This window comes from Lissotriton helveticus, chromosome 1_2 (genome assembly GCF_964261635.1).
Source record: "Lissotriton helveticus chromosome 1_2, aLisHel1.1, whole genome shotgun sequence".
Taxonomy (NCBI): Eukaryota; Metazoa; Chordata; class Amphibia; order Caudata; family Salamandridae; genus Lissotriton; species Lissotriton helveticus.
In genome coordinates, this window is record NC_136058.1 from 378,193,994 (window position 1) to 378,201,493 (window position 7,500).

Sequence of the window (7,500 nt, forward strand, 5' to 3'; positions counted from 1 at the left end):
GCCTCCCCGGTCCCTCCGGACCCCGTCCCGGGCACCCTGCCACGCAGCAGGGCCAAGGACAGAGCCCGGGGTGGGGAGGCCGCCCTCCCCGGGCCCTCAGGGGCCCTAGCCATTGCTCCTGAACCCAGCCAAGCAAGGGGAGGCTCCCCGGGCACATCGGAACCCCTTCCCGGGCCCTTGGCAGTGCAGCAGGCTGGGAGACAGGGCCCAGGGCCGGAGCACCCGACCCGGGGCCCGGCCGGGCCCCTGGACCCAGCCGGGGCTCCCAAGCCCGGAGGTGCATGGGACGCCTCCCCGGTCCCTCCGGACCCCGTCCCGGGCACCCTGCCATGCAGCAGGACCAAGGACAGAGCCCGGGGTGGGGAGGCCGCCCTCCCCGGGCCCTCAGGGGCCCTAGCCACTGCTCCTGAACCCAGCCAAGCAAGGGGAGGCTCCCCGGGAACAACGGAACCCATTCCTAGGCCCTTGGCAGTGCGGTAGGCTGGGAGACAGGGACCAGGGCCGGAGCACCCGACCCGGGGCCCGCCCGGGCCCCTGGACCGAGCCGGGGCTCCCAAGCCCGGAGGTGCATGGGACGCCTCCCCGGTCCCTCCGGACCCCGTCCCGGGCACCCTGCCACGCAGCAGGACCAAGGACAGAGCCCGGGGTGGGGAGGCCGCCCTCCCCGGGCCCTCAGGGGCCCTAGCCACTGCTCCTGAACCCAGCCAAGCAAGGGGAGGCTCCCCGGGAACAACGGAACCCATTCCTAGGCCCTTGGCAGTGCGGTAGGCTGGGAGACAGGGACCAGGGCCGGAGCACCCCACCCGGGGCCCGCCCGGGCCCCTGGACCCAGCCGGGGCTCCCAAGCCCGGAGGCGCATGGGACGCCTCCCCGGACCCATGGAGCCCGTCCTGGGCATTGAGCCATGCCGTTGGCCTGGAGATGGGTGCCCCGGACGCCCGGGGGAGGTCTGTCTGGGACACATGGAGCTCGTCCTGGGCATTGAACCATGCCGTTGGCCTGGAGAAGGGAGCCCCGGACGCCCGGGGGAGGACTGCCCGGTACCCGTGGAGCCCTTCCCGGGTACTTTGCAACGCCGTTGGCCTCCTGGAGATGGGTGCCCCGAACGCCCGGGGGGTGGGCTGCCCGGGACCCGTGGAGCCCGTCCTGGGCACTCTGACCTGCTGTTGGCCCGGGGGAGGGACCCCAGACGACCGGGACCCGTGGAGCCCGTCCTTGGCACTCTGACAAGCCGTTGGCCCGGGGAAGGGAGCCCCAGACGACCGGGACCTGTGGAGCCCGTCCTGGGCACTCCTGTATGCCGTTGGCCCGGGGAAGGGAGCCCCGGACGTCCGGGACCCGTGGAGCCCGTCCTGGGCACTCCTGTATGCCGTTGGCCCGGGGAAGGGAGCCCCGGACGTCCGGGACCCGTGGAGCCCGTCCTGGGCACTCTGAAATGCTTTGGCCCGGGGAAGGGAGCCCCGGACACCCGGGGGGGAGGACTGCCCGGGACCCGTGGAACTCGTCCTGGGCACTCTGACATGCCGCTGGCCCGGGGAAGGGTGCCCCGGACGCCCGGGGCCCGTGGAGCCCGTCCTGGGCACTCTGACAAGCCGTTGGCCCGGGGAAGGGAGACCTGGACGCCCGGAACCCGTGGAGCCCGTCCTGGGCACTCTGAAATGCTTTGGCCCGGGGAAGGGAGCCCCGGACGCCCGGGGGAGGACTGCCCGGGACCCGTGGAACTGGTCCTGGGCACTCTGACATGCCGCTGGCCCGGGGAAGGGTGCCCCGGATGACCGGGGCCCGTGGAGCCCGTCCTGGGCACTCTGACATGCCGCTGGCCCGGGGAAGGGAGCCCCAGACGCCTGGGGCCCGTGGAGCCCGTCCCGGGCACTCTGCCATGCCGTCAGCCTGGATGGAGCCCCGGACGCCCGGGGGGGGGCGAAGGCCCGGGACGCATGGAGCCTGTCCCGGGCACTCTGCCATGCCGTCGGCCTGGATGGAGCACCGGACGCCCGGGGGACGACTGCCCAAGAGCCATGGAGCCCGTCCTGGGCAATTTGACATGCAGTTGGCCTGGAGGAAGGAAGCTCCGGGTGGCCTAGGGAGGTGTTGCCCAGGCATAGCCCATCTGGTCCCCATGGCAGAGAACCACCAGCCTCGGAGGGGTGTCCGGGCGTACCCTTCTCCCTAGTAATCCGGAGGAAAATTACCCCCTTTTCTTGTAATCTGTGCACGCGAGGTGACAGAGGGGACCCAAGGCGCGAATGTACCCAACCTCCTGGAGCCCTCGCTGGGATCCGGGCGGCGAATGGCACCTCATCGGGACTTCCAGGGAAGTTCGGCCATCTGGTCGCCCCATAGGAAAGTGTTGCGGGCGACCAGATGCCCGAGGGGATCCGGGCGACCAGATGGCCGAGGGAATCTGGTCGATCAGATGGCTGGACACGGAAGTGAAGCCGCCTGGACTCTCCCGACCCTGTCCCCGTCCCCGTGCCCGTGCCCGGGACGCATGGAGCCCGTCCTGGGCACTTTTCCATGCCTTCGGCCTGGAGCCCCCAGACACCCAGGGGAGGACCACCGTGAAAGCCATGGAGCCCGACCCGGGCACTCTGCCATGCCGTCGGCCTGGATGGAGCCCCGGACGCCCGGGGGACAAATGCCCGGGACGCATGGAGCCCGTCCTGGGCACTTTTCCATGCCTTCGGCCTGGAGCGCCCCGACACCCTGGGGAGGACCACCCTGGAAACCATGGAGCCCGACCCGGGCACTCTGCCATGCCGTCGGCCTGGATGGAGCCCCGGACGCCCGGGGGACAAATGCCCGGGACGCATGGAGCCCGTCCTGGGTACTTTTCCATGCCGTCGGCCAGGAGCCCCCTGACACCCAGGGGAGGACCACCGTGAAAACCATGGAGCCCGACCCGGGCACTCTGCCATACCGTCAGCCTGGATGTAGCTCCGGACACCCGGGGGACGAATGCCCGGGACGCATGGAGCCCGTCCCGGGCACTGTGCCATGCCGTCCCGACAAATTCGTACGGACTCCTAACCTTACGACACGGATCGGAATCGAGCCCTCTCTGACCCAGCAGTTTCAGGCGCCCGGGGGATGAATGCCCGGGACGCATGGAGCCCGACCCGGGCACACTGCCTTGCCGCCGGCCTGGATGGAGCCCCGGACGCCCGGGGGACGAATGCCCGGGACGCATGGAGCCCGTCCCGGGCACTCTGCCATGCCGTCGGCCTGGATGGAGCCCCGGACGCCCGGGGGACGACTGCCCAAGAGCCATGGAGCCCATCCCGGGCACTCTGCCATGCCGTCCCGACAAATTCGTACGGACTCCTAACCTTCCGACACGGATCGGAATCGAGCCCTTTCTGACCCAGCAGATTTCAGGTTGATTTGCTATATACTTTACGTACGATTTTATGGGGGCCGATTCCGATCCGGTACGTAAAAGCAAATACGACCGACATGTCGGACAACCACGTACACCCAGGGGATAGGACTGCCCGGGTCACATGGACCCCGTTCTGGGCACTCTGATCTGCCGCCGGCGCCGGGGATCGAACCGTGATCACCAGATGGGGATATCCAAAAAATCTGGCATGGATACGGCCCGCCAGGACAGGTTTGGGCACCCCTGCTCTAGCAGTCAACGCGAAATCTGCTGGGTTCGATTCCGATCCGTGTCAGAAGGACCGTAGGGCTTGGGCAGGGGTGCCCAAACCAGTCCTGGCGGGCCGTATCCATGCCAGATTTTTGGGATATCCCCATCTGGGGATCACGGTTCGATCCCCGGCACAGGCGGCAGATTAGCCCAGCACCAGGTGACTCTGGGAAATAGCTGGCGCCGCGGCTAGGGCGGCTGACTCCGGAATCTGGAGATTTTTTTATTTAAGGTTTTTGTAGAGCGCGTAGTAACCCTCGAGCATCCCAGAGATCAGGGTTCGATCCCCGGCACCGGCCGCAGATTAGCCCAGCACCACGTGACTCTGGGAAATAGCTGGCGCCGCGGCTAGGGAGGCTGACTCCGGAATCTGGAGATCACGGTTCGATCCCCGGCACCGGCGGCAGATTAGCCCAGCACCAGGTGACTCTGGGAAATAGCTGGCGCCGCGGCTAGGGCGGCTGACTCCGGAATCTGGAGATTTTTTTATTTAAGGTTTTTGTAGAGCGCGTAGTAACCCTCGAGCATCCCAGAGATCAGGGTTCGATCCCCGGCACCGGCCGCAGATTAGCCCAGCACCATGTGACTCTGGGCAATAGCTGGCGCCGCGGCTAGGGCGGCTGACTCCGGAATCTGGGGATCACGGTTCGATCCCCGGCACCGGCGGCAGATTAGCCCAGCACCATGTGACTCTGGGCAATAGCTTGCTTAATCTTCCCAACGGCCCCTAGCGCCTAGAGACCCTTACGGGCGATTGTGCGCCTTACAAATGTGGATTATTATTATTATTATTATTATTTGGGCCGACTCCGATCCGGTTCGTAAAAGCACATCTGCCGGAATCTGTCGGACAACCACGTACGCCCGGGAGAGGACTGCCCGGGACCCGTGGAGCCCGTCCTGGTCACTCTGACCTGCCATCGGCCTGGAGAAGGGAGCGCCGGACGCCCCGGGGGGAGGACTGCCCGGGACCCGTGGAGCCCGTCCTGGGCACTCTGACCTGCCGTCTGCCCCGGGAAGGGAGCCCCGGACGCCCGGGGGGAGGACTGCCCGGGACCCATGGAGCCCGTCCTGGGCACTCTGACCTGCCGACGGCCCGGGGAAGGGAGCCCCGGACGCCCGGGGGAGGACTGCCCGGGACCCGTGGAACTCGTCCTGGGCACTCTGACATGCCGCTGACCCGGGGAAGGGAACCCCGGACGCCCGGGAGCCGTGGAGCCCGTCCTGGGCACTCTGACAAGCCGTCGGACCGGGGAAGGGAGCCCCGGACGCCCGGGACCCGTGGAGCCTGTCCTGGGAACTCCGGCATGCCGTTGGCCCAGGGAAGGGAGTCCCAGATACCCGGGACCCGTGGAGCCCGTCATGGGCACTCTGACAAGCCGGTGTCCCGGGGAAGGGAGCCCCGGACGCCGGGGACTCGTGGAGCCCGTCCTGGGCACTCTGGCATGCCGTTGGCACGGGGAAGGGAGCCCCAGATGCCCGGGACCCGTGGAGCCCGTCCTGGGCACTCTGACAAGCCGTTGTCCCAGGGAAGGGAGCCCCGGACGCCGGGGACTCGTGGAGCCCGTCCTGGGCACTCTGGCATGCCGTTGGCCCGGGGAAGGGAGCCCAAGATGCCCGGGACCCGTGGAGCCCGTCCTGGGCACTCTGACAAGCCGTTGTCCCAGGGAAGGGAGCCCCGGACGCCCGGGACTCGTGGAGCCCGTCCTGGGCATTCTGGCATGCCGTTGGCCCGGGGAAGGGAGCCCCGGACGTCCGGGGCCCGTGGAGCCCATCCTGGGCACTCTGACAAGCCGTTGGCCCGGGGAAGGGAGAGCCGGACACCCAGCGGAGGAATGCCCGGGACCCATGGAGCCCGTCCTGGGCAATCTGACCTGCCGTCGGCCCGGAGAAGGGAGCGACGGACGCCCGGGGGGAGGAATGCCCGGGACGCATGGAGCCCATCCTGGGCACTTTGACATGCCATCGGCCTTGAGACCCGGGGGACGACTGCCCGGGAAGCATGGAGCCCGACCTGGGCACTCGCTCATGCCGTTGGCCTGGAGACCCGGGGGACGACTGCCCGGGGCGCATGGAGCCCGACCTGGGCACTCGCTCATGCCGTTGGCCTGGAGACCCGGGGGACGACTGCCCGGGACGCATGGAGCCCGTCCTGGGCACTTTGACATGCCGTTGGCCTGGAGGAGGGAAGCCCCGGGTGTTGTTACCCAGGCATAGCCCATCTGGTCCCCCTGGCAGAGAACCACCAGCCTTGCAGGAGTGTCCGGGCATACCCTTACCCCTAGTAATCCGGAGGAAAATTACCCCCCTTTCTTGTAATCTGTGCACACGAGTTGACAGAGGGGACCCAAGGCGTAAAAGTACCCGACCTCCTGGAGCCCTCGCTGGGATCGGGGAGGCAAATGGCACCTCATAGGGACTTCCAGGGAGGTTTGGCCATCTGGTCGCCCTTTTGGATAGCATTGCGTGCGACCAGATGGCCGAGGGGAAAGGTGCAACCAGGTGGCCGGGAACGAAAGGACTCCCTGCTTCCCACCCCGAGCCTTCGTGGTAGGGCTGCTGCCTGCCCACGCCGGGCAGGGCTCGGGGACCCCGGCTGGGCCTCAGGCACGGTGAGGACCACCGGAGCTCCCAGGCCCGGACGCCCGGGACGACGACTGCCCGGGACGCATGGAGCCCGTCCTGGACATTTTGACATGCCGTCGGCCTGGAGACCCGGGGGACGACTGCCTGGGACGCATGGAGCCCGTCCTGGACATTTTGACATGCCGTCGGCCTGGAGACCCGGGGGACGACTGCCCGGGACGCATGGAGCCCGTCCTGGGCACTTTGACATGCCGTCGGCCTGGAGACCCGGGGGACGACTGCCTGGGACGCATGGAGCCCGTCCTGGACATTTTGACATGCCGTCGGCCTGGAGACCCGGGGGACGACTGCCCGGGACGCATGGAGCCCGTCCTGGGCACTTTGACATGCCGTCGGCCTGGAGACCCGGGGGACGACTGCCCGGGATGCATGGAGCCCGTCCTGGGCACTTTGACATGCCGTCGGCCCGGAGAAGGGAGCGCCGGACACCCAGAGAAGGACTGCCCGGGACCCATGGAGCCCGTCCTGGGCAATCTGACCTGCCGTCGGCCCAGGGAAGGGAGCGGCGGATGCCCGGGGGGAGGAATGCCCGGGACGCATGGAGCCCGTCCTGGGCACTTTGACATGCCGTCGGCCCGGAGACCCGTGGGACGACTGCCCGGGACGCATGGAGCCCAACCTGGGCACTTTGACATGCCGTCGGCCTGGAGACCCGGGGGACGACTGCCCGGGACGCATGGAGCCCGTCCTGGACATTTTGACATGCCGTCGGCCTGGAGACCCGGGGGACGACTGCCCGGGACGCATGGAGCCCGTCCTGGGCACTTTGACATGCCGTCGGCCCGGAGAAGGGAGCGCCGGACACCCAGGGGAGGACTGCCCGGGACCCATGGAGCCCGTCCTGGGCAATCTGACCTGCCGTCGGCCCGGAGAAGGGAGCGGCGGATGCCCGGGGGGACGACTGCCCGGGACGCATGGAGCCCGTCCTGGGCACTTTGACATGCCATCGGCCTGGAGACCCGGGGGACAACTGCCCGGGACGCATGGAGCCCAACCTGGGCACTTTGACATGCCGTCGGCCTGGAGACCCGGGGGACGACTGCCCGGGACGCATGGAGCCCGTCCTGGACATTTTGACATGCCGTCGGCCTGGAGACCCGGGGGACGACTGCCCGGGACGCATGGAGCCCGTCCTGGGCACTTTGACATGCCGTCGGCCTGGAGACCCGGGGGACGACTGCCCGGGACGCATGGAGCCCGTC